This window comes from Nicotiana sylvestris, chromosome 3 (genome assembly GCF_000393655.2).
Source record: "Nicotiana sylvestris chromosome 3, ASM39365v2, whole genome shotgun sequence".
Lineage (NCBI taxonomy): Eukaryota > Viridiplantae > Streptophyta > Magnoliopsida > Solanales > Solanaceae > Nicotiana > Nicotiana sylvestris.
Genome location: NC_091059.1, coordinates 42,848,101 through 42,875,595, shown reverse-complemented (window position 1 = coordinate 42,875,595; position 27,495 = coordinate 42,848,101).

Genomic DNA, 27,495 nt, shown 5'->3' with positions numbered 1-27,495 from the left:
AACATTAGGGCTCTAATCCCTAAGTTGAGCCTTTTTAGACATAGGACCTCCATTCCCTAGTCGCCTTTTACCAATATTATGGCTCCAATCCCTGAGTTGAGCATTTTTAGACATAGGGCCTCCATTCCCTAGTCTCTTTTGCCAACATTACGGCTCCAATCCCTGAGTAGAGCATTTTTAGACATAGGACCTCCATTCCCTTGTCGCCTTTTGCCAACATTAGGGCTCTAATCCCTGAGTTGAGCCTTTTAGACATAGGGCCTCCATTCCCTAGTCTCCTTTTTGCCAACATTAAGGCTCTAATCCCTGAGTTGAGCCTTTTAGGCATGGGGCCTCCATTCCCTAGTCGCCTTTTGCCAATATTAGATCTCCAATCCCTGAGTTGAGCCTTTAAGACACGGGGCCTCCATTCCCTAGTCGCCTTTTCTGCCAATATTAGGGCTCCAATCCCTAAGTTGAGCCTTTTAGACATAGGGCCTCCATTCCCTAGTTGCCTTTAGCCAACATTAGGGCTCCAATCCCTAAGTTCAGCCTTTTTAGTCAGAGGGCCTCCATTCCCCAGTCACCTTTTGCCAACATTAGGGCTCTGATCATTGAGTTGAGCCTTTTAGACATAGGGCCTCCATTCCCTAGTCACATTTTGCCATCATTAGGGCTCCAATCCCTGAGTTAAGCCTTTTAGACATAGGGCCTCCATTCCCTAGTCGCCTTTTGCCAACATTAGGGCTCCAATCCCGGAGTTGAGCTTTTTAGATATAGGGCCTCCATTCCCTAGTCACCTTTTGCCAACATTAGGGCTCCAATCCCTGAGTTGAGCCTTTTTAGACATAGGACCTCCATTCCCTAGTCGCCTTTTACCAACATTAGGGCTCCAGTCCCTGAGTTGAGCCTTTTAGACATAGGGCCTCCATTACCTAGTCACATTTTGCCAACATTAGGTCTCCAATCCTTGAGTTAAGCCTTTTAGACATAGGGCCTCCATTCCCTAATTGCCTTTTGCCAACATTAGGGCTCCAATCCCGGAGTTGATCTTTTTAGATATAGGGCCTCCATTCCCTAGTCGCCTTTTGCCAACATTAGGGCTCCAATCCCTGAGTTGAGCCTTTTAGACATAGGGCCTCCATTTACTAGTCACATTTTGCCAACATTAGGGCTCCAATCCCTGAGTTAAGCCTTTTAGACATAGGGCCTCCATTCCCTAGTCTCCTTTTGCCAACATTACGGCTCCAATTCCTGAGTTGAGCATTTTTAGACATAGGGCCTCCATTCCCTTGTCGCCTTTTGCCAACATTAGGGCTCTACTCCCTGAGTTGAGCCTTTTAGACATAGGGCCTCCATTCCCTAGTCTCCTTTTGCCAACATTAAGGCTCTAATCCCTGAGTTGGGCCTTTTAGACATGGGGCCTCCATTCCCTAGTCGCCTTTTGAAAATATTAAGCTCCAATCCTTGAGCTGAGCCCTTTTAGACATAGGGCCTCCTTTCCCAAGTCGCCTTTTGCAACCATTAGGGCTCCAATCCCTGAGTTGAGCCTTTTAGACATAGGGCCTCCATTCCCTAGTCGCATTTTGCAAACATTAGGGCTCCAATCTTTGAGTTGAGCCTTTTTAGACATAGGGCCTCCATTCCCTACTCACCAATTGCCAACATTAGGGCTCTAATCCCTGAGTTGAGCCTTTTAGACATTGGGCCTCCATTCCCTAGTCACATTTTGCCAACATTAAGGCTCCAATCCCTGAGTTGAGACTTTTAGACATGGGGCCTCCATTCCCTAGTCGCCTTTTGCCAATATTAGAGCTCCAATCCCTTAGTTGAGCCTTTTAGACACGGGGCCTCCATTCCCTAGTCACCTTTTCTGCCAACATTAGGGCTCCAATCCCTGAGTTGAGCCTTTTAGACATAGGGCCTCCATTCCCTAGTTGCCTTTAGCCAACATTAGGGCTCCAATCCCTAAGTTCAGCCTTTTTAGACAGAGGGTCTCCATTCCCCAGTCACCTATTGCCAACATTAGGGCTCCAATCCCTGAGTTGAGCCTTTTAGACAAAGGGCCTCTATTCCCTAGTCACAGTTTGCCAACATTAGGGCTCCAATCCCTGAGTTAAGCCTTTTAGACATAGGGCCTCTATTCCCTAGTCGCCTTTTGCCAACATTAGGGCTCCAATCCCGGAGTTGAGCTTTTTAGATATAGGGCCTCCATTCCCTAGTCGCCTTTTGCCAAAATTAGGGCTCCAATCCCCGAGTTGAGCCTTTTTAGACATAGGACCTCCATTCCCTAGTCGCCTTTTACCAACATTAGGGCTCCAGTCCCTGAGTTAAGCCTTTTAGACATAGGGCCTCCATTCCCTAGTCTCTTTTTGCCAACATTACGGCTCAAATCCCTGAGTTGAGCATTTTTAGACATAGGGCCTCCATTCCCTAGTCACCCTTTGCCAACATTAGGGCTCCAATCCCTGAGTTGAGCCTTTTAACATAGGGCCTCCATTCCCTAGTCGTCCTTTGCCAACTTTAGGGCTCCAATCTCTGGGTTGAGCCTTATTAGATATAGGGCCTCCATTCCCTAGTCGTCCTTTGCCAACTTTAGGGCTCCAATCCATGGGTTGAGCCTTATTAGACATAGGGCCTCTATTCCCTAGTTGCCTTTTGCCAATATTAAGCTCCAATCCCTGAGTTGAGCCTCTTTAGACATAGGGCCTCCTTTCCCTAGTCGCCTTTTGCAACCATTAGGGCTCCAATCCCTGAGTTGAGACTTTTAGACATAGGGCCTCCATTCCCTAGTCGCCTTTTGCCAACATTAGGGCTCCAATCTTTGAGTTGAGCCTTTTTAGAGATAGGACCTCCATTCCCTAGTCACCCTTTGCCAACATTAGGGCTCCAATCCCTGAGTTGAGCCTTTTAGACATAGGGCCTCCATTCCCTAGTCACATTTTGCCAACATTAGGTCTCCAATCCTTGAGTTAAGCCTTTTAGACATAGGGCCTCCATTCCCTAATTGCCTTTTGCCAACATTAGGGCTCCAATCCCGGAGTTGATCTTTTTAGATATAGGGCCTCCATTCCCTAGTCGCCTTTTGCCAACATTAGGGCTCCAATCCCTGAGTTGAGCCTTTTAGACATAGGGCCTCCATTTACTAGTCACATTTTGCCAACATTAGGGCTCCAATCCCTGAGTTAAGCCTTTTAGACATAGGGCCTCCATTCCCTAGTCTCCTTTTGCCAACATTACGGCTCCAATTCCTGAGTTGAGCATTTTTAGACATAGGGCCTCCATTCCCTTGTCGCCTTTTGCCAACATTAGGGCTCTACTCCCTGAGTTGAGCCTTTTAGACATAGGGCCTCCATTCCCTAGTCTCCTTTTGCCAACATTAAGGCTCTAATCCCTGAGTTGGGCGTTTTAGACATGGGGCCTCCATTCCCTAGTCGCCTTTTGAAAATATTAAGCTCCAATCCTTGAGTTGAGCTCTTTTAGACATAGGGCCTCCTTTCCCAAGTCGCCTTTTGCAACCATTAGGGCTCCAATCCCTGAGTTGAGCCTTTTAGACATAGGGCCTCCATTCCCTAGTCGCCTTTTGCAAACATTAGGGCTCCAATCTTTGAGTTGAGCCTTTTTAGACATAGGGCCTCCATTCCCTACTCACCAATTGCCAACATTAGGGCTCTAATCCTTGAGTTGAGCCTTTTAGACATTGGGCCTCCATTCCCTAGTCACATTTTGCCAACATTAGGGCTCCAATCTCTGAGTTAAGCCTTTTAGACATATGGCCTCCATTCCCTAGTCTCCTTTTGCCAACATTACGGCTCCAATCCCTGAGTTGAGCCTTTTTAGACATAGGGCCTCCATTCCCTAGTCGCCTTTTACCAACATTAGGGCTCTAATCCCTAAGTTGAGCCTTTTTAGACATAGGACCTCCATTCCCTAGTCGCCTTTTACCAATATTATGGCTCCAATCCCTGAGTTGAGCATTTTTAGACATAGGGCCTCCATTCCCTAGTCTCTTTTTGCCAACATTACGGCTCCAATCCCTGAGTAGAGCATTTTTAGACATAGGACCTCCATTCCCTTGTCGCCTTTTGCCAACATTAGGGCTCTAATCCCTGAGTTGAGCCTTTTAGACATAGGGCCTCCATTCCCTAGTCTCCTTTTTGCCAACATTAAGGCTCTAATCCCTGAGTTGAGCCTTTTAGGCATGGGGCCTCCATTCCCTAGTCGCCTTTTGCCAATATTAGATCTCCAATCCCTGAGTTGAGCCTTTAAGACACGGGGCCTCCATTCCCTAGTCGCCTTTTCTGCCAATATTAGGGCTCCAATCCCTAAGTTGAGCCTTTTAGACATAGGGCCTCCATTCCCTAGTTGCCTTTAGCCAACATTAGGGCTCCAATCCCTAAGTTCAGCCTTTTTAGTCAGAGGGCCTCCATTCCCCAGTCACCTTTTGCCAACATTAGGGCTCTGATCATTGAGTTGAGCCTTTTAGACATAGGGCCTCCATTCCCTAGTCACATTTTGCCATCATTAGGGCTCCAATCCCTGAGTTAAGCCTTTTAGACATAGGGCCTCCATTCCCTAGTCGCCTTTTGCCAACATTAGGGCTCCAATCCCGGAGTTGAGCTTTTTAGATATAGGGCCTCCATTCCCTAGTCACCTTTTGCCAACATTAGGGCTCCAATCCCTGAGTTGAGCCTTTTTAGACATAGGACCTCCATTCCCTAGTCGCCTTTTACCAACATTAGGGCTCCAGTCCCTGAGTTGAGCCTTTTAGACATAGGGCCTCCATTACCTAGTCACATTTTGCCAACATTAGGTCTCCAATCCTTGAGTTAAGCCTTTTAGACATAGGGCCTCCATTCCCTAATTGCCTTTTGCCAACATTAGGGCTCCAATCCCGGAGTTGATCTTTTTAGATATAGGGCCTCCATTCCCTAGTCGCCTTTTGCCAACATTAGGGCTCCAATCCCTGAGTTGAGCCTTTTAGACATAGGGCCTCCATTTACTAGTCACATTTTGCCAACATTAGGGCTCCAATCCCTGAGTTAAGCCTTTTAGACATAGGGCCTCCATTCCCTAGTCTCCTTTTGCCAACATTACGGCTCCAATTCCTGAGTTGAGCATTTTTAGACATAGGGCCTCCATTCCCTTGTCGCCTTTTGCCAACATTAGGGCTCTACTCCCTGAGTTGAGCCTTTTAGACATAGGGCCTCCATTCCCTAGTCTCCTTTTGCCAACATTAAGGCTCTAATCCCTGAGTTGGGCCTTTTAGACATGGGGCCTCCATTCCCTAGTCGCCTTTTGAAAATATTAAGCTCCAATCCTTGAGCTGAGCCCTTTTAGACATAGGGCCTCCTTTCCCAAGTCGCCTTTTGCAACCATTAGGGCTCCAATCCCTGAGTTGAGCCTTTTAGACATAGGGCCTCCATTCCCTAGTCGCCTTTTGCAAACATTAGGGCTCCAATCTTTGAGTTGAGCCTTTTTAGACATAGGGCCTCCATTCCCTACTCACCAATTGCCAACATTAGGGCTCTAATCCCTGAGTTGAGCCTTTTAGACATTGGGCCTCCATTCCCTAGTCACATTTTGCCAACATTAGGGCTCCAATCTCTGAGTTAAGCCTTTTAGACATAGGGCCTCCATTCCCTAGTCGCCTTTTGCCAACATTAAGGCTCCAATCCCTAAGTTGAGCCTTTTAGACATGGGGCCTCCATTCCCTAGTCGCCTTTTCTGCCAACATTTGGGCTCCAATCCCTGAGTTGAGCCTTATTAGGACATAGGGCCTCCATTCCCTAGTCGCCTTTTGCCAACATTATGGCTCCAATCCCTGAGTTGAGCCTTTTAGACTTAGGGCCTCTATTCCCTAGTCGCCTTTTGCGAACATTAGGGCTTCAATCTTTGTGTTGAGCCTTTTAGACATAGGGCCTCCATTCCCTTGTCGCCTTTTGCCAACATTAGGGCTCTAATCCCTGAGTTGACCCTTTTAGACATAGGGCCTCCATTCCCTAGTCTCCTTTTGCCAACATTAAGGCTCTAATCCCTGAGTTGAGCCTTTTAGGCATGGGGCCTCCATTCCCTAGTCGCCTTTTGCCAATATTAGAGCTCCAATCCCTGAGTTGAGCCTTTAAGACATGGGGCCTCCATTCCCTAGTCGCCTTTTCTGCCAATATTAGGGCTCCAATCCCCGAGTTGAGCCTTTTTAGACATAGGACCTCCATTCCCTAGTCGCCTTTTACCAACATTAGGGCTCCAGTCCCTGAGTTAAGCCTTTTAGACATAGGGCCTCCATTCCCTAGTCTCTTTTTGCCAACATTACGGCTCAAATCCCTGAGTTGAGCATTTTTAGACATAGGGCCTCCATTCCCTAGTCACCCTTTGCCAACATTAGGGCTCCAATCCCTGAGTTGAGCCTTTTAACATAGGGCCTCCATTCCCTAGTCGTCCTTTGCCAACTTTAGGGCTCCAATCTCTGGGTTGAGCCTTATTAGATATAGGGCCTCCATTCCCTAGTCGTCCTTTGCCAACTTTAGGGCTCCAATCCATGGGTTGAGCCTTATTAGACATAGGGCCTCTATTCCCTAGTTGCCTTTTGCCAATATTAAGCTCCAATCCCTGAGTTGAGCCTCTTTAGACATAGGGCCTCCTTTCCCTAGTCGCCTTTTGCAACCATTAGGGCTCCAATCCCTGAGTTGAGACTTTTAGACATAGGGCCTCCATTCCCTAGTCGCCTTTTGCCAACATTAGGGCTCCAATCTTTGAGTTGAGCCTTTTTAGAGATAGGACCTCCATTCCCTAGTCACCCTTTGCCAACATTAGGGCTCCAATCCCTGAGTTGAGCCTTTTAGACATAGGGCCTCCATTCCCTAGTCACATTTTGCCAACATTAGGTCTCCAATCCTTGAGTTAAGCCTTTTAGACATAGGGCCTCCATTCCCTAATTGCCTTTTGCCAACATTAGGGCTCCAATCCCGGAGTTGATCTTTTTAGATATAGGGCCTCCATTCCCTAGTCGCCTTTTGCCAACATTAGGGCTCCAATCCCTGAGTTGAGCCTTTTAGACATAGGGCCTCCATTTACTAGTCACATTTTGCCAACATTAGGGCTCCAATCCCTGAGTTAAGCCTTTTAGACATAGGGCCTCCATTCCCTAGTCTCCTTTTGCCAACATTACGGCTCCAATTCCTGAGTTGAGCATTTTTAGACATAGGGCCTCCATTCCCTTGTCGCCTTTTGCCAACATTAGGGCTCTACTCCCTGAGTTGAGCCTTTTAGACATAGGGCCTCCATTCCCTAGTCTCCTTTTGCCAACATTAAGGCTCTAATCCCTGAGTTGGGCGTTTTAGACATGGTGCCTCCATTCCCTAGTCGCCTTTTGAAAATATTAAGCTCCAATCCTTGAGTTGAGCCCTTTTAGACATAGGGCCTCCTTTCCCAAGTCGCCTTTTGCAACCATTAGGGCTCCAATCCCTGAGTTGAGCCTTTTAGACATAGGGCCTCCATTCCCTAGTCACCTTTTGCAAACATTAGGGCTCCAATCTTTGAGTTGAGCCTTTTTAGACATAGGGCCTCCATTCCCTACTCACCAATTGCCAACATTAGGGCTCTAATCCTTGAGTTGAGCCTTTTAGACATTGGGCCTCCATTCCCTAGTCACATTTTGCCAACATTAGGGCTCCAATCTCTGAGTTAAGCCTTTTAGACATATGGCCTCCATTCCCTAGTCTCCTTTTGCCAACATTACGGCTCCAATCCCTGAGTTGAGCCTTTTTAGACATAGGGCCTCCATTCCCTAGTCGCCTTTTACCAACATTAGGGCTCTAATCCCTAAGTTGAGCCTTTTTAGACATAGGACCTCCATTCCCTAGTCGCCTTTTACCAATATTATGGCTCCAATCCCTGAGTTGAGCATTTTTAGACATAGGGCCTCCATTCCCTAGTCTCTTTTTGCCAACATTACGGCTCCAATCCCTGAGTAGAGCATTTTTAGACATAGGACCTCCATTCCCTTGTCGCCTTTTGCCAACATTAGGGCTCTAATCCCTGAGTTGAGCCTTTTAGACATAGGGCCTCCATTCCCTAGTCTCCTTTTTGCCAACATTAAGGCTCTAATCCCTGAGTTGAGCCTTTTAGGCATGGGGCCTCCATTCCCTAGTCGCCTTTTGCCAATATTAGATCTCCAATCCCTGAGTTGAGCCTTTAAGACACGGGGCCTCCATTCCCTAGTCGCCTTTTCTGCCAATATTAGGGCTCCAATCCCTAAGTTGAGCCTTTTAGACATAGGGCCTCCATTCCCTAGTTGCCTTTAGCCAACATTAGGGCTCCAATCCCTAAGTTCAGCCTTTTTAGTCAGAGGGCCTCCATTCCCCAGTCACCTTTTGCCAACATTAGGGCTCTGATCATTGAGTTGAGCCTTTTAGACATAGGGCCTCCATTCCCTAGTCACATTTTGCCATCATTAGGGCTCCAATCCCTGAGTTAAGCCTTTTAGACATAGGGCCTCCATTCCCTAGTCGCCTTTTGCCAACATTAGGGCTCCAATCCCGGAGTTGAGCTTTTTAGATATAGGGCCTCCATTCCCTAGTCACCTTTTGCCAACATTAGGGCTCCAATCCCTGAGTTGAGCCTTTTTAGACATAGGACCTCCATTCCCTAGTCGCCTTTTACCAACATTAGGGCTCCAGTCCCTGAGTTGAGCCTTTTAGACATAGGGCCTCCATTACCTAGTCACATTTTGCCAACATTAGGTCTCCAATCCTTGAGTTAAGCCTTTTAGACATAGGGCCTCCATTCCCTAATTGCCTTTTGCCAACATTAGGGCTCCAATCCCGGAGTTGATCTTTTTAGATATAGGGCCTCCATTCCCTAGTCGCCTTTTGCCAACATTAGGGCTCCAATCCCTGAGTTGAGCCTTTTAGACATAGGGCCTCCATTTACTAGTCACATTTTGCCAACATTAGGGCTCCAATCCCTGAGTTAAGCCTTTTAGACATAGGGCCTCCATTCCCTAGTCTCCTTTTGCCAACATTACGGCTCCAATTCCTGAGTTGAGCATTTTTAGAACATAGGGCCTCCATTCCCTTGTCGCCTTTTGCCAACATTAGGGCTCTACTCCCTGAGTTGAGCCTTTTAGACATAGGGCCTCCATTCCCTAGTCTCCTTTTGCCAACATTAAGGCTCTAATCCCTGAGTTGGGCCTTTTAGACATGGGGCCTCCATTCCCTAGTCGCCTTTTGAAAATATTAAGCTCCAATCCTTGAGCTGAGCCCTTTTAGACATAGGGCCTCCTTTCCCAAGTCGCCTTTTGCAACCATTAGGGCTCCAATCCCTGAGTTGAGCCTTTTAGACATAGGGCCTCCATTCCCTAGTCGCCTTTTGCAAACATTAGGGCTCCAATCTTTGAGTTGAGCCTTTTTAGACATAGGGCCTCCATTCCCTACTCACCAATTGCCAACATTAGGGCTCTAATCCCTGAGTTGAGCCTTTTAGACATTGGGCCTCCATTCCCTAGTCACATTTTGCCAACATTAAGGCTCCAATCCCTGAGTTGAGACTTTTAGACATGGGGCCTCCATTCCCTAGTCGCCTTTTGCCAATATTAGAGCTCCAATCCCTTAGTTGAGCCTTTTAGACACGGGGCCTCCATTCCCTAGTCACCTTTTCTGCCAACATTAGGGCTCCAATCCCTGAGTTGAGCCTTTTAGACATAGGGCCTCCATTCCCTAGTTGCCTTTAGCCAACATTAGGGCTCCAATCCCTAAGTTCAGCCTTTTTAGACAGAGGGTCTCCATTCCCCAGTCACCTATTGCCAACATTAGGGCTCCAATCCCTGAGTTGAGCCTTTTAGACAAATGGCCTCTATTCCCTAGTCACAGTTTGCCAACATTAGGGCTCCAATCCCTGAGTTAAGCCTTTTAGACATAGGGCCTCTATTCCCTAGTCGCCTTTTGCCAACATTAGGGCTCCAATCCCGGAGTTGAGCTTTTTATATATAGGGCCTCCATTCCCTAGTCGCCTTTTGCCAAAATTAGGGCTCCAATCCCCGAGTTGAGCCTTTTTAGACATAGGACCTCCATTCCCTAGTCGCCTTTTACCAACATTAGGGCTCCTGTCCCTGAGTTAAGCCTTTTAGACATAGGGCCTCCATTCCCTAGTCTCTTTTTGCCAACATTACGGCTCAAATCCCTGAGTTGAGCATTTTTAGACATAGGGCCTCCATTCCCTAGTCACCCTTTGCCAACATTAGGGCTCCAATCCCTGAGTTGAGCCTTTTAACATAGGGCCTCCATTCCCTAGTCGTCCTTTGCCAACTTTAGGGCTCCAATCTCTGGGTTGAGCCTTATTAGATATAGGGCCTCCATTCCCTAGTCGTCCTTTGCCAACTTTAGGGCTCCAATCCATGGGTTGAGCCTTATTAGACATAGGGCCTCTATTCCCTAGTTGCCTTTTGCCAATATTAAGCTCCAATCCCTGAGTTGAGCCTCTTTAGACATAGGGCCTCCTTTCCCTAGTCGCCTTTTGCAACCATTAGGGCTCCAATCCCTGAGTTGAGACTTTTAGACATAGGGCCTCCATTCCCTAGTCGCCTTTTGCCAACATTAGGGCTCCAATCTTTGAGTTGAGCCTTTTTAGAGATAGGACCTCCATTCCCTAGTCACCCTTTGCCAACATTAGGGCTCCAATCCCTGAGTTGAGCCTTTTAGACATAGGGCCTCCATTCCCTAGTCACATTTTGCCAACATTAGGTCTCCAATCCTTGAGTTAAGCCTTTTAGACATAGGGCCTCCATTCCCTAATTGCCTTTTGCCAACATTAGGGCTCCAATCCCGGAGTTGATCTTTTTAGATATAGGGCCTCCATTCCCTAGTCGCCTTTTGCCAACATTAGGGCTCCAATCCCTGAGTTGAGCCTTTTAGACATAGGGCCTCCATTTACTAGTCACATTTTGCCAACATTAGGGCTCCAATCCCTGAGTTAAGCCTTTTAGACATAGGGCCTCCATTCCCTAGTCTCCTTTTGCCAACATTACGGCTCCAATTCCTGAGTTGAGCATTTTTAGACATAGGGCCTCCATTCCCTTGTCGCCTTTTGCCAACATTAGGGCTCTACTCCCTGAGTTGAGCCTTTTAGACATAGGGCCTCCATTCCCTAGTCTCCTTTTGCCAACATTAAGGCTCTAATCCCTGAGTTGGGCGTTTTAGACATGGGGCCTCCATTCCCTAGTCGCCTTTTGAAAATATTAAGCTCCAATCCTTGAGTTGAGCTCTTTTAGACATAGGGCCTCCTTTCCCAAGTCGCCTTTTGCAACCATTAGGGCTCCAATCCCTGAGTTGAGCCTTTTAGACATAGGGCCTCCATTCCCTAGTCGCCTTTTGCAAACATTAGGGCTCCAATCTTTGAGTTGAGCCTTTTTAGACATAGGGCCTCCATTCCCTACTCACCAATTGCCAACATTAGGGCTCTAATCCTTGAGTTGAGCCTTTTAGACATTGGGCCTCCATTCCCTAGTCACATTTTGCCAACATTAGGGCTCCAATCTCTGAGTTAAGCCTTTTAGACATATGGCCTCCATTCCCTAGTCTCCTTTTGCCAACATTACGGCTCCAATCCCTGAGTTGAGCCTTTTTAGACATAGGGCCTCCATTCCCTAGTCGCCTTTTACCAACATCAGGGCTCTAATCCCTAAGTTGAGCCTTTTTAGACATAGGACCTCCATTCCCTAGTCGCCTTTTACCAATATTATGGCTCCAATCCCTGAGTTGAGCATTTTTAGACATAGGGCCTCCATTCCCTAGTCTCTTTTTGCCAACATTACGGCTCCAATCCCTGAGTAGAGCATTTTTAGACATAGGACCTCCATTCCCTTGTCGCCTTTTGCCAACATTAGGGCTCTAATCCCTGAGTTGAGCCTTTTAGACATAGGGCCTCCATTCCCTAGTCTCCTTTTTGCCAACATTAAGGCTCTAATCCCTGAGTTGAGCCTTTTAGGCATGGGGCCTCCATTCCCTAGTCGCCTTTTGCCAATATTAGATCTCCAATCCCTGAGTTGAGCCTTTAAGACACGGGGCCTCCATTCCCTAGTCGCCTTTTCTGCCAATATTAGGGCTCCAATCCCTAAGTTGAGCCTTTTAGACATAGGGCCTCCATTCCCTAGTTGCCTTTAGCCAACATTAGGGCTCCAATCCCTAAGTTCAGCCTTTTTAGTCAGAGGGCCTCCATTCCCCAGTCACCTTTTGCCAACATTAGGGCTCTGATCATTGAGTTGAGCCTTTTAGACATAGGGCCTCCATTCCCTAGTCACATTTTGCCATCATTAGGGCTCCAATCCCTGAGTTAAGCCTTTTAGACATAGGGCCTCCATTCCCTAGTCGCCTTTTGCCAACATTAGGGCTCCAATCCCGGAGTTGAGCTTTTTAGATATAGGGCCTCCATTCCCTAGTCACCTTTTGCCAACATTAGGGCTCCAATCCCTGAGTTGAGCCTTTTTAGACATAGGACCTCCATTCCCTAGTCGCCTTTTACCAACATTAGGGCTCCAGTCCCTGAGTTGAGCCTTTTAGACATAGGGCCTCCATTACCTAGTCACATTTTGCCAACATTAGGTCTCAAATCCTTGAGTTAAGCCTTTTAGACATAGGGCCTCCATTCCCTAATTGCCTTTTGCCAACATTAGGGCTCCAATCCCGGAGTTGATCTTTTTAGATATAGGGCCTCCATTCCCTAGTCGCCTTTTGCCAACATTAGGGCTCCAATCCCTGAGTTGAGCCTTTTAGACATAGGGCCTCCATTTACTAGTCACATTTTGCCAACATTAGGGCTCCAATCCCTGAGTTAAGCCTTTTAGACATAGGGCCTCCATTCCCTAGTCTCCTTTTGCCAACATTACGGCTCCAATTCCTGAGTTGAGCATTTTTAGACATAGGGCCTCCATTCCCTTGTCGCCTTTTGCCAACATTAGGGCTCTACTCCCTGAGTTGAGCCTTTTAGACATAGGGCCTCCATTCCCTAGTCTCCTTTTGCCAACATTAAGGCTCTAATCCCTGAGTTGGGCCTTTTAGACATGGGGCCTCCATTCCCTAGTCGCCTTTTGAAAATATTAAGCTCCAATCCTTGAGCTGAGCCCTTTTAGACATAGGGCCTCCTTTCCCAAGTCGCCTTTTGCAACCATTAGGGCTCCAATCCCTGAGTTGAGCCTTTTAGACATAGGGCCTCCATTCCCTAGTCGCCTTTTGCAAACATTAGGGCTCCAATCTTTGAGTTGAGCCTTTTTAGACATAGGGCCTCCATTCCCTACTCACCAATTGCCAACATTAGGGCTCTAATCCCTGAGTTGAGCCTTTTAGACATTGGGCCTCCATTCCCTAGTCACATTTTGCCAACATTAGGGCTCCAATCTCTGAGTTAAGCCTTTTAGACATAGGGCCTCCATTCCCTAGTCGCCTTTTGCCAACATTAAGGCTCCAATCCCTAAGTTGAGCCTTTTAGACATGGGGCCTCCATTCCCTAGTCGCCTTTTCTGCCAACATTTGGGCTCCAATCCCTGAGTTGAGCCTTATTAGGACATAGGGCCTCCATTCCCTAGTCGCCTTTTGCCAACATTATGGCTCCAATCCCTGAGTTGAGCCTTTTAGACTTAGGGCCTCTATTCCCTAGTCGCCTTTTGCGAACATTAGGGCTTCAATCTTTGTGTTGAGCCTTTTAGACATAGGGCCTCCATTCCCTTGTCGCCTTTTGCCAACATTAGGGCTCTAATCCCTGAGTTGACCCTTTTAGACATAGGGCCTCCATTCCCTAGTCTCCTTTTGCCAACATTAAGGCTCTAATCCCTGAGTTGAGCCTTTTAGGCATGGGGCCTCCATTCCCTAGTCGCCTTTTGCCAATATTAGAGCTCCAATCCCTGAGTTGAGCCTTTAAGACATGGGGCCTCCATTCCCTAGTCGCCTTTTCTGCCAATATTAGGGCTCCAATCCCTAAGTTGAGCCTTTTAGACATAGGGCCTCCATTCCCTAGTTGCCTTTAGCCAACATTAGGGCTCCAATCCCTAAGTTCAGCCTTTTTAGTCAGAGGGCCTCCATTCCCCAGTCACCTTTTGCCAACATTAGGGCTCTGATCATTGAGTTGAGCCTTTTAGACATAGGGCCTCCATTCCCTAGTCACATTTTGCCATCATTAGGGCTCCAATCCCTGAGTTAAGCCTTTTAGACATAGGGCCTCCATTCCCTAGTCGCCTTTTGCCAACATTAGGGCTCCAATCCCGGAGTTGAGCTTTTTAGATATAGGGCCTCCATTCCCTAGTCACCTTTTGCCAACATTAGGGCTCCAATCCCTGAGTTGAGCCTTTTTAGACATAGGACCTCCATTCCCTAGTCGCCTTTTACCAACATTAGGGCTCCAGTCCCTGAGTTGAGCCTTTTAGACATAGGGCCTCCATTCCCTAGTCTCCTTTTGCCAACATTACGGCTCCAATCCCTGAGTTGAGCATTTTTAGACATAGGGCCTCCATTCCCTAGTCTCTTTTTGCCAACATTAAGGCTCTAATCCCGGAGTTGAGCTTTTTAGATATAGGGCCTCCATTCCCTAGTCACCTTTTACCAACATTAGGGCTCCAATCCCTGAGTTGAGCCTTTTTAGACATAGGGCCTCCATTCCCTAGTCGCCTTTTGCCAACATTAGGGCTCCAGTCCCTGAGTTGAGCCTTTTAGACATAGGGCCTCCATTCCCTAGTCTCCTTTTGCCAACATTAAGGCTCTAATCCCTGAGCTGAGCCTTTTAGGCATGGGGCCTCCATTACCTAGTCACCTTTTGCCAACATTAGGGCTCCAATCCCCGAGTTAAGCCTTTTTAGACATATGACCTCCATTCCCTAGTCGCCTTTTACCAACATTAGGGCTCCAGTCCCTGAGTTGAGCCTTTTAGACATAGGTCCTCCATTACATAGTCTCCTTTTGCCAACCTTACAGCTCCAATCCCTGAGTTGAGCATTTTTAGACATAGGGCCTCCATTCCCTAGTCGCCTTTTGCCAACAATAGGGCTCTAATCCCTGAGTTGAGCCTTTTAGACATAGACCTCCATTCCCTAGTCTCCTTTTGCCAACATTAAGGCTCCAATCCCTGAGTTGAGACTTTTAGACATGGGGCCTCCATTCCCTAGTCGCCTTTTGCCAATATTAGAGCTCCAATCCCTTAGTTGAGCCTTTTAGACACGGGGCCTCCATTCCCTAGTCACCTTTTCTGCCAACATTAGGGCTCCAATCCCTGAGTTGAGCCTTTTAGACATAGGGCCTCCATTCCCTAGTTGCCTTTAGCCAACATTAGGGCTCCAATCCCTAAGTTCAGCCTTTTTAGACAGAGGGTCTCCATTCCCCAGTCACCTATTGCCAACATTAGGGCTCCAATCCCTGAGTTGAGCCTTTTAGACAAAGGGCCTCCATTCCCTAGTCACAGTTTGCCAACATTAGGGCTCCAATCCCTGAGTTAAGCCTTTTAGACATAGGGCCTCCATTCCCTAGTCGCCTTTTGCCAACATTAGGGCTCCAATCCCGGAGTTGAGATTTTTAGATATAGGGCCTCCATTCCCTAGTCGCCTTTTGCCAACATTAGGGCTCCAATCCCCGAGTTGAGCCTTTTTAGACATAGGACCTCCATTCCCTAGTCGCCTTTTACCAACATTAGGGCTCCAGTCCCTGAGTTAAGCCTTTTAGACATAGGGCCTCCATTCCCTAGTCTCCTTTTGCCAACATTACGGCTCAAATCCCTGAGTTGAGCATTTTTAGACATAGGGCCTCCATTCCCTAGTCACCCTTTGCCAACATTAGGGCTCCAATCCCTGAGTTGAGCCTTTTAACATAGGGCCTCCATTCCCTAGTCGTCCTTTGCCAACTTTAGGGCTCCAATCTCTGGGTTGAGCCGTATTAGATATAGGGCCTCCATTCCCTAGTCGTCCTTTGCCAACTTTAGGGCTCCAATCCCTGGGTTGAGCCTTATTAGACATAGGGCCTCCATTCCCTAGTCGCCTTTTGCCAATATTAAGCTCCAATCCCTGAGTTGAGCCTTTTTAGACATAGGGCCTCCTTTCCCTAGTCGCCTTTTGCAACCATTAGGGCTCCAATCCCTGAGTTGAGACTTTTAGACATAGGGCCTCCATTCCCTAGTCGCCTTTTGCCAACATTAGGGCTCCAATCCCCGAGTTGAGCCTTTTTAGACATAGGACCTCCATTCCCTAGTCGCCTTTTACCAACATTAGGGCTCCAGTCCCTGAGTTAAGCCTTTTAGACATAGGGCCTCCATTCCCTAGTCTCCTTTTGCCAACATTACGGCTCAAATCCCTGAGTTGAGCATTTTTAGACATAGGGCCTCCATTCCCTAGTCACCCTTTGCCAACATTAGGGCTCCAATCCCTGAGTTGAGCCTTTTAACATAGGGCCTCCATTCCCTAATCGTCCTTTGCCAACTTTAGGGCTCCAATCTCTGGGTTGAGCCTTATTAGATATAGGGCCTCCATTCCCTAGTCGTCCTTTGCCAACTTTAGGGCTCCAATCCCTGGGTTGAGCCTTATTAGACATAGGGCCTCCATTCCCTAGTCGCCTTTTGCCAATATTAAGCTCCAATCCCTGAGTTGAGCCTTTTTAGACATAGGGCCTCCTTTCCCAAGTCGCCTTTTGCAACCATTAGGGCTCCAATCCCTGAGTTGAGCCTTTTAGACATAGGGCCTCCATTCCCTAGTCGCCTTTTGCAAACATTAGGGCTCCAGTCTTTGAGTTGAGCCTTTTTAGACATAGGGCCTCCATTCCCTAGTCACCAATTGCTAACATTAGGGCTCTAATCTCTGAGTTAAGCCTTTTAGACATAGGGCCTCCATTCCCTAGTCTCCTTTTGCCAACATTACGGCTCCAATCCCTGAGTTGAGCCTTTTTAGACATAGGGCCTCCATTCCCTAGTCGCCTTTTACCAACATTAGGGCTCTAATCCCTGAGTTGAGCCTTTTTAGACATAGGACCTCCATTCCCTAGTCGCCTTTTACCAATATTATGGCTCCAATCCCTGAGTTGAGCATTTTTAGACATAGGGCCTCCATTCCCTAGTCTCGTTTTGCCAAAATTACGGCTCCAATCCCTGAGTTGAGCATTTTTAGACATAGGACCTCCATTCCCTTGTCGCCTTTTGCCAACATTAGGGCTCTAATCCCTGAGTTGAGCCTTTTAGACATAGGGCCTCCATTCCCTAGTCTCCTTTTGCCAAGATTAAGGCTCTAATCCCTGAGTTGAGCCTTTTAGGCATGGGGCCTCCATTCCCTAGTCGCCTTTTGCCAATATTAGAGCTCCAATCCCTGAGTTGAGCCTTTAATACACGGGGCCTCCATTCCCTAGTCGCCTTTTCTGCCAATATTAGGGCTCCAATCCCTAAGTTGAGCCTTTTAGACATAGGGCCTCCATTCCCTAGTTGCCTTTAGCCAACATTAGGGCTCCAATCCCTAAGTTCAACCTTTTTAGTCAGAGGGCCTCCATTCCCCAGTCACCTTTTGCCAACATTAGGGCTCTGATCATTGAGTTGAGCCTTTTAGACATAGGGCCTCCATTCCCTAGTCACATTTTGCCAACATTAGGGCTCCAATCCCTGAGTTAAGCCTTTTAGACATAGGGCCTCCATTCCCTAGTCGCCTTTTGCCAACATTAGGGCTCCAATCCCGGAGTTGAGCTTTTTAGATATAGGGCCTCCATTCCCTAGTCACCTTTTGCCAACATTAGGGCTCCAATCCCTGAGTTGAGCCTTTTTAGACATATGACCTCCATTCCCTAGTCGCCTTTTACCAACATTAGGGCTCCAGTCCCTGAGTTGAGCCTTTTAGACATAGGGCCTCCATTCCCTAGTCTCCTTTTGCCAACATTACGGCTCCAATCCCTGAGTTGAGCACTTTTAGACATAGGGCCTCCATTCCCTAGTCTCCTTTTGCCAACATTAAGGCTCTAATCCCGGAGTTTAGCTTTTTAGATATAGGGCCTCCATTCCCTAGTCACCTTTTGCCAACATTAGGGCTCCAATCCCTGAGTTGAGCCTTTTTAGACATAGGGCCTCCATTCCCTAGTCGCCTTTTGCCAACATTAGGGCTCCAGTCCCTGAGTTGAGCCTTTTAGACATAGGGACTCCATTCCCTAGTCTCCTTTTGCCAACATTAAGGCTCTAATCCCTGAGTTGAGCCTTTTAGGCATGGGGCCTCCATTCCCTAGTCGCCTTTTGCCAACATTAGGGCTCCAATCCCCGAGTTGAGCCTTTTTAGACATAGGACCTCCATTCCATAGTCGCCTTTTACCAACATTAGGGCTCCAGTCCCTGAGTTAAGCCTTTTAGACATAGGGCCTCCATTCCCTAGTCTCCTTTTGCCAACATTACGGCTCAAATCCCTGAGTTGAGCATTTTTAGACATAGGGCCTCCATTCCCTAGTCACCCTTTGCCAACATTAGGGCTCCAATCCCTGAGTTGAGCCTTTTAACATAGGGCCTCCATTCCATAGTCGTCCTTTGCCAACTTTAGGGCTCCAATCTCTGGGTTGAGCCTTATTAGATATAGGGCCTCCATTCCCTAGTCGTCCTTTGCCAACTTTAGGGCTCCAATCCCTGGGTTGAGCCTTATTAGACATAGGGCCTCCATTCCCTAGTCGCCTTTTGCCAATATTAAGCTCCAATCCCCGAGTTGAGCCTTTTTAGACATAGGGCCTCCTTTCCCTAGTCGCCTTTTGCAACCATTAGGGCTCCAATCCCTGAGTTGAGACTTTTAGACATAGGGCCTCCATTCCCTAGTCGCCTTTTGCCAACATCAGGGCTCCAATCTTTGAGTTGAGCCTTTTTAGAGATAGGACCTCCATTCCCTAGTCACCCTTTGCCAACATTAGGGCTCCAATCCCTGAGTTGAGCCTTTTAGACATAGGGCCTCCATTCCCTAGTCACATTTTGCCAACATTAGGTCTCCAATCCTTGAGTTAAGCCTTTTAGACATAGGGCCTCCATTCCCTAATCGCCTTTTGCCAACATTAGGGCTCCAATCCCGGAGTTGAGCTTTTTAGATATAGGGCCTCCATTCCCTAGTCGCCTTTTGCCAACATTAGGGCTCCAATCCCTGAGTTGAGCCTTTTAGACATAGGGCCTCCATTCCCTAGTCGCCTTTTGCAAACATTAGGGCTCCAATCTTTGAGTTGAGCCTTTTTAGACATAGGGCCTCCATTCCCTAGTCACCAATTGCCAACATTAGGGCTCTAATCTCTGAGTTAAGCCTTTTAGACATAGGGCCTCCATTCCCTAGTCTCCTTTTGCCAACATTACGGCTCCAATCCCTGAGTTGAGCCTTTTTAGACATAGGGCCTCCATTCCCTAGTCGCCTTTTACCAACATTAGGGCTCTAATCCCTGAGTTGAGCCTTTTTAGACATAGGACCTCCATTCCCTAGTCGCCTTTTACCAATATTATGGCTCCAATCCCTGAGTTGAGCATTTTTAGACATAGGGCCTCCATTCCCTAGTCTCGTTTTGCCAAAATTACGGCTCCAATCCCTGAGTTGAGCATTTTTAGACATAGGACCTCCATTCCCTTGTCGCCTTTTGCCAACATTAGGGCTCTAATCCCTGAGTTGAGCCTTTTAGACATAGGGCCTCCATTCCCTAGTCTCCTTTTGCCAAGATTAAGGCTCTAATCCCTGAGTTGAGCCTTTTAGGCATGGGGCCTCCATTCCCTAGTCGCCTTTTGCCAATATTAGAGCTCCAATCCCTGAGTTGAGCCTTTAATACACGGGGCCTCCATTCCCTAGTCGCCTTTTCTGCCAATATTAGGGCTCCAATCCCTAAGTTGAGCCTTTTAGACATAGGGCCTCCATTCCCTAGTTGCCTTTAGCCAACATTAGGGCTCCAATCCCTAAGTTCAACCTTTTTAGTCAGAGGGCCTCCATTCCCCAGTCACCTTTTGCCAACATTAGGGCTCTGATCATTGAGTTGAGCCTTTTAGACATAGGGCCTCCATTCCCTAGTCACATTTTGCCAACATTAGGGCTCCAATCCCTGAGTTAAGCCTTTTAGACATAGGGCCTCCATTCCCTAGTCGCCTTTTGCCAACATTAGGGCTCCAATCCCGGAGTTGAGCTTTTTAGATATAGGGCCTCCATTCCCTAGTCACCTTTTGCCAACATTAGGGCTCCAATCCCTGAGTTGAGCCTTTTTAGACATATGACCTCCATTCCCTAGTCGCCTTTTACCAACATTAGGGCTCCAGTCCCTGAGTTGAGCCTTTTAGACATAGGGCCTCCATTCCCTAGTCTCCTTTTGCCAACATTACGGCTCCAATCCCTGAGTTGAGCACTTTTAGACATAGGGCCTCCATTCCCTAGTCTCCTTTTGCCAACATTAAGGCTCTAATCCCGGAGTTTAGCTTTTTAGATATAGGGCCTCCATTCCCTAGTCACCTTTTGCCAACATTAGGGCTCCAATCCCTGAGTTGAGCCTTTTTAGACATAGGGCCTCCATTCCCTAGTCGCCTTTTGCCAACATTAGGGCTCCAGTCCCTGAGTTGAGCCTTTTAGACATAGGGACTCCATTCCCTAGTCTCCTTTTGCCAACATTAAGGCTCTAATCCCTGAGTTGAGCCTTTTAGGCATGGGGCCTCCATTCCCTAGTCGCCTTTTGCCAACATTAGGGCTCCAATCCCCGAGTTGAGCCTTTTTAGACATAGGACCTCCATTCCCTAGTCGCCTTTTACCAACATTAGGGCTCCAGTCCCTGAGTTAAGCCTTTTAGACATAGGGCCTCCATTCCCTAGTCTCCTTTTGCCAACATTACGGCTCAAATCCCTGAGTTGAGCATTTTTAGACATAGGGCCTCCATTCCCTAGTCACCCTTTGCCAACATTAGGGCTCCAATCCCTGAGTTGAGCCTTTTAACATAGGGCCTCCATTCCATAGTCGTCCTTTGCCAACTTTAGGGCTCCAATCTCTGGGTTGAGCCTTATTAGATATAGGGCCTCCATTCCCTAGTCGTCCTTTGCCAACTTTAGGGCTCCAATCCCTGGGTTGAGCCTTATTAGACATAGGGCCTCCATTCCCTAGTCGCCTTTTGCCAATATTAAGCTCCAATCCCCGAGTTGAGCCTTTTTAGACATAGGGCCTCCTTTCCCTAGTCGCCTTTTGCAACCATTAGGGCTCCAATCCCTGAGTTGAGACTTTTAGACATAGGGCCTCCATTCCCTAGTCGCCTTTTGCCAACATCAGGGCTCCAATCTTTGAGTTGAGCCTTTTTAGAGATAGGACCTCCATTCCCTAGTCACCCTTTGCCAACATTAGGGCTCCAATCCCTGAGTTGAGCCTTTTAGACATAGGGCCTCCATTCCCTAGTCACATTTTGCCAACATTAGGTCTCCAATCCTTGAGTTAAGCCTTTTAGACATAGGGCCTCCATTCCCTAATCGCCTTTTGCCAACATTAGGGCTCCAATCCCGGAGTTGAGCTTTTTAGATATAGGGCCTCCATTCCCTAGTCGCCTTTTGCCAACATTAGGGCTCCAATCCCTGAGTTGAGCCTTTTAGACATAGGGCCTCCATTTACTAGTCACATTTTGCCAACATTAGGGCTCCAATCCCTGAGTTAAGCCTTTTAGACATAGGGCCTCCATTCCCTAGTCTCCTTTTGCCAACATTACGGCTCCAATTCCTGAGTTGAGCATTTTTAGACATAGGGCCTCCATTCCCTTGTCGCCTTTTGCCAACATTAGGGCTCTACTCCCTGAGTTGAGCCTTTTAGACATAGTGCCTCCATTCCCTAGTCTCCTTTTGCCAACATTAAGGCTCTAATCCCTGAGTTGAGCCTTTTAGGCATGGGGCCTCCATTCCCTAGTCGCCTTTTGCCAACATTAGGGCTCCAATCCCCGAGTTGAGCCTTTTTAGACATAGGACCTCCATTCCCTAGTCGCCTTTTACCAACATTAGGGCTCCAGTCCCTGAGTTAAGCCTTTTAGACATAGGGCCTCCATTCCCTAGTCTCCTTTTGCCAACATTACGGCTCAAATCCCTGAGTTGAGCATTTTTAGACATAGGGCCTCCATTCCCTAGTCACCCTTTGCCAACATTAGGGCTCCAATCCCTGAGTTGAGCCTTTTAACATAGGGCCTCCATTCCCTAGTCCTCCTTTGCCAACTTTAGGGCTCCAATCTCTGGGTTGAGCCTTATTAGATATAGGGCCTCCATTCCCTAGTCGTCCTTTGCCAACTTTAGGGCTCCAATCCCTGGGTTGAGCCTTATTAGACATAGGGCCTCCATTCCCTAGTCGCCTTTTGCCAATATTAAGCTCCAATCCCTGAGTTGAGCCTTTTTAGACATAGGGCCTCCTTTCCCTAGTCGCCTTTTGCAACCATTAGGGCTCCAATCCCTGAGTTGAGACTTTTAGACATAGGGCCTCCATTCCCTAGTCGCCTTTTGCCAACATTAGGGCTCCAATCTTTGAGTTGAGCCTTTTTAGAGATAGGACCTCCATTCCCTAGTCACCCTTTGCCAACATTAGGGCTCCAATCCCTGAGTTGAGCCTTTTAGACATAGGGCCTCCATTCCCTAGTCACATTTTGCCAACATTAGGTCTCCAATCCTTGAGTTAAGCCTTTTAGACATAGGGCCTCCATTCCCTAATCGCCTTTTGCCAACATTAGGGCTCCAATCCCGGAGTTGAGCTTTTTAGATATAGGGCCTCCATTCCCTAGTCGCCTTTTGCCAACATTAGGGCTCCAATCCCTGAGTTGAGCCTTTTAGACATAGGGCCTCCATTTACTAGTCACATTTTGCCAACATTAGGGCTTCAATCCCTGAGTTAAGCCTTTTAGACATAGGGCCTCCATTCCCTAGTCTCCTTTTGCCAACATTACGGCTCCAATTCCTGAGTTGAGCATTTTTAGACATAGGGCCTCCATTCCCTTGTCGCCTTTTGCCAACATTAGGGCTCTACTCCCTGAGTTGAGCCTTTTAGACATAGGGCCTCCATTCCCTAGTCTCCTTTTGCCAACATTAAGGCTCTAATCCCTGAGTTGGGCCTTTTAGACATGGGGCCTCCATTCCCTAGTCGCCTTTTGCCAATATTAAGCACCAATCCCTGAGTTGAGCCCTTTTAGACATAGGGCCTCCTTTCCCAAGTCGCCTTTTTCAACCATTAGGGCTCCAATCCATGAGTTGAGCCTTTTAGACATAGGGCCTCCATTCCCTAGTCGCCTTTTGCAAACATTAGGGCTCCAATCTTTGAGTTGAGCCTTTTTAGACATAGGGCCTCCATTCCCTAGTCACCAATTGCCAACATTAGGGCTCTAATCCCTGAGTTGAGCCTTTTAGACATTGGGCCTCCATTCCCTAGTCACATTTTGCAAACATTAGGGCTCCAATCTCTGAGTTAAGCCTTTTAGACATAGGGCCTCCATTCCCTAGTCTCCTTTTGCCAACATTACGGCTCCAATCCCTGAGTTGAGCCTTTTTAGACATAGGGCCTCCATTCCCTAGTCGCCTTTTACCAACATTAGGGCTCTAATCCCTGAGTTGAGCCTTTTAGACATAGGACCTCCATTCCCTAGTCGCCTTTTACCAATATTATGGCTCCAATCCCTGAGTTGAGCATTTTTAGACATAGGGCCTCCATTCCCTAGTCTCTTTTTGCCAACATTACGGCTCCAATCCCTGAGTTGAGCATTTTTAGACATAGGACCTCCATTCCCTTGTCGCCTTTTGCCAACATTAGGGCACTAATCCCTGAGTTGAGCCTTTTAGACATAGGGCCTCCATTCCCTAGTCTCCTTTTGCCAACATTAAGGCTCTAATCCCTGAGTTGAGCCTTTTAGGCATGGGGCCTCCATTCCCTAGTCGCCTTTTGCCAATATTAGAGCTCCAATCCCTGAGTTGAGCCTTTAAGACACGGGGCCTCCATTCCCTAGTCGCCTTTTCTGCCAATATTAGGGCTCCAATCCCTAAGTTGAGCCTTTTAGACATAGGGCCTCCATTCCCTAGTTGCCTTTAGCCAACATTAGGGCTCCAATGCCTAAGTTCAGCATTTTTAGTCAGAGGGCCTCCATTCCCCAGTCACCTTTTGCCAACATTAGGGCTCTGATCATTGAGTTGAGCCTTTTAGACATAGGGCCTCCATTCCCTAGTCACATTTTGCCAACATTAGGGCTCCAATCCCTGAGTTAAGCCTTTTAGACATAGGGCCTCCATTCCCTAGTCGCCTTTTGCCAACATTAGGGCTCCAATCCCGGAGTTGAGCTTTTTAGATATAGGGCCTCCATTCCCTAGTCACCTTTTGCCAACATTAGGGCTCCAATCCCTGAGTTGAGCCTTTTTAGACATAGGACCTCCATTCCCTAGTCGCCTTTTACCAACATTAGGGCTCCAGTCCCTGAGTTGAGCCTTTTAGACATAGGGCCTCCATTCCCTAGTCTCCTTTTGCCAACATTACGGCTCCAATCCCTGAGTTGAGCATTTTTAGACATAGGGCCTCCATTCCCTAGTTCTCCTTTTGCCAACATTAAGGCTCTAATCCCGGAGTTGAGCTTTTTAGATATAGGGCCTCCATTCCCTAGTCACCTTTTGCCAACATTAGGGATCCAATCCCTGAGTTGAGCCTTTTTAGACATAGGGCCTCCATTCCCTAGTCGCCTTTTGCCAACATTAGGGCTCCAGTCCCTGAGTTGAGACTTTTAGACATAGGGCCTCCATTCCCTAGTCTCCTTTTGCCAACATTAAGGCTCTAATCCCTGAGTTGAGCCTTTTAGGCATGGGGCCTCCATTCCCTAGTCACCTTTTTCCAATATTAGAGCTCCAATCCCTGAGTTGAGCCTTTAAGACACGGGGCCTCTATTCCCTAGTCGCCTTTTCTGATAATATTAGGGCTCCAATCCCTAAGTTGAGCCTTTTAGACATAGGGCCTCCATTCCATAGTTGCCTTTAGCCAACATTAGGGCTCCAATCCCTAAGTTCAGCCTTTTTAGTCAGAGGGCCTCCATTCCCCAGTCACCTTTTGCCAACATTAGGGCTCTGATCATTGAGTTGAGCCTTTTAGACATAGGGCCTCCGTTCCCTAGTCACATTTTGCCAACATTAGGGCTCCAATCCCCGAGTTAAGCCTTTTAGACATATGGCCTCCATCCCCTAGTCGCCTTTTGCCAACATTAGGGCTCTAATCCCTGAGTTGAGCTTTTTAGATATAGGGCCTTAATTCCCTAGTCGCCTTTTGCCAACATTAGGGCTCAAATCCCTGAGTTGAGCCTTTTTAGACATAGGACCTCCATTCCCTAGTCGCCTTTTACCAACATTAGGGCTCCAGTCCCTGAGTTGAGCCTTTTAGACATAGGTCCTCCATTACATAGTCTCCTTTTGCCAACATTACGACTCCAATCCCTGAGTTGAGCATTTTTATACATAGGGCCTCCATTCCCTAGTCGCCTTTTGCCAACAATAGGGCTCTAATCCCTGAGTTGAGCCTTTTAGACATAGACCTCCATTCCCTAGTCTCCTTTTGCCAACATTAAGGCTCCAATCCCTGAGTTGAGACTTTTAGACATGGGGCCTCCATTCCCTAGTCTCCTTTTGCCAATATTAGAGCTCCAATCCCTTAGTTGAGCCTTTTAGACACGGGGCCTCCATTCCCTAGTCACCTTTTCTGCCAACATTAGGGCTCCAATCCCTGAGTTGAGCCTTTTAGACATAGGGCCTCCATTCCCTAGTTGCCTTTAGCCAACATTAGGGCTCCAATCCCTAAGTTCAGCCTTTTTAGACAGAGGGTCTCCATTCCCCAGTCACCTATTGCCAACATTAGGGCTCCAATCCCTAAGTTGAGCCTTTTAGACATAGGGCCTCCATTCCCTAGTCACATTTTGCCAACATTAGGGCTCCAATCCCTGAGTTAAGCCTTTTAGACATAGGGCCTCCATTCCCTAGTCGCCTTTTGCCAACATTAGGGCTCCAATCCCGGAGTTGAGCTTTTTAGATATAGGGCCTCCATTCCCTAGTCGCCTTTTGCCAACATTAGGGCTCCAATCCCCGAGTTGAGCCTTTTTAGACATAGGACCTCCATTCCCTAGTCGCCTTTTACCAACATTAGGGCTCCAGTCCCTGAGTTAAGCCTTTTAGACATAGGGCCTCCATTCCCTAGTCTCCTTTTGCCAACATTACGACTCAAATCCCTGTGTTGAGCATTTTTAGACATAGGGCCTCCATTCCCTAGTCGCCTTTTGCCAACACTAGGGCTCCAATCCCTGAGTTGAGCCTTTTAGACAAAGGGCCTCCATTCCCTAGTCACATTTTGCCAACATTAGGGCTCCAATCCCTGAGTTAAGCATTTTAGACATAGGGCCTCCTTTCCCTAGTCGCCTTTTGCCAACATTAGGGCTCCAATCCCGGAGTTGAGCTTTTGAGACATAGGGCCTCCATTCCCTAGTCACCAATTGCCAACATTAGGGCTCCAATCCCTGAGTTGAGCCTTTTAGACATAGGGCCTCCATTCCCTAGTCACATTTTGCCAACATTAGGGCTCCAATCTCTGAGTTAAGACTTTTAGACATAGGGCCTCCATTCCCTAGTCTCCTTTTGCCAACATTACGGCTCCAATCCCTGAGTTGAGCCTTTTTAGACATAGGGCCTCCATTCCCTAGTCGCCTTTTGCCAACATTAGGGCTCTAATCCCTGAGTTGAGCCTTTTTAGACATAGGACCTCCATTCCCTAGTCGCCTTTTACCAATATTATGGCTCCAATCCCTGAGTTGAGCATTTTTAGACATAGGGCCTCCATTACCTAGTCTCTTTTTGCCAACATTACGGCTCCAATCCCTGAGTTGAGCATTTTTAGACATAGGGCCTCCATTCCCTTGTCGCCTTTTGCCAACATTAGGGCTCTAATCCCTGAGTTGAGCCTTTTAGACATAGGGCCTCCATTCCCTAATCTCCTTTTGCCAACATTAAGGCTCTAATCCCTGAGTTGAGCCTTTTAGGCATGGGGCCTCCATTCCCTAGTCGCCTTTTGCCAATATTAGAGCTCCAATCCCTGAGTTGAGCCTTTAAGACACGGGGCCTCCATTCCCTAGTCGCCTTTTCTGCCAATATTAGGGCTCCAATCCCTAAGTTGAGCCTTTTAGACATAGGGCCTCCATTCCCTAGTTGCCTTTAGCCAACATTAGGGCTCCAATGCCTAAGTTCAGCATTTTTAGTCAGAGGGCCTCCATTCCCCAGTCACCTTTTGCCAACATTAGGGCTCTGATCATTGAGTTGAGCCTTTTAGACATAGGGCCTCCATTCCCTAGTCACATTTTGCCAACATTAGGGCTCCAATCCCTGAGTTAAGCCTTTTAGACATAGGGCCTCCATTCCCTAGTCGCCTTTTGCCAACATTAGGGCTCCAATCCCGGAGTTGAGCTTTTTAGATATAGGGCCTCCATTCCCTAGTCACCTTTTGCCAACATTAGGGCTCCAATCCCTGAGTTGAGCCTTTTTAGACATAGGACCTCCATTCCCTAGTCGCCTTTTACCAAC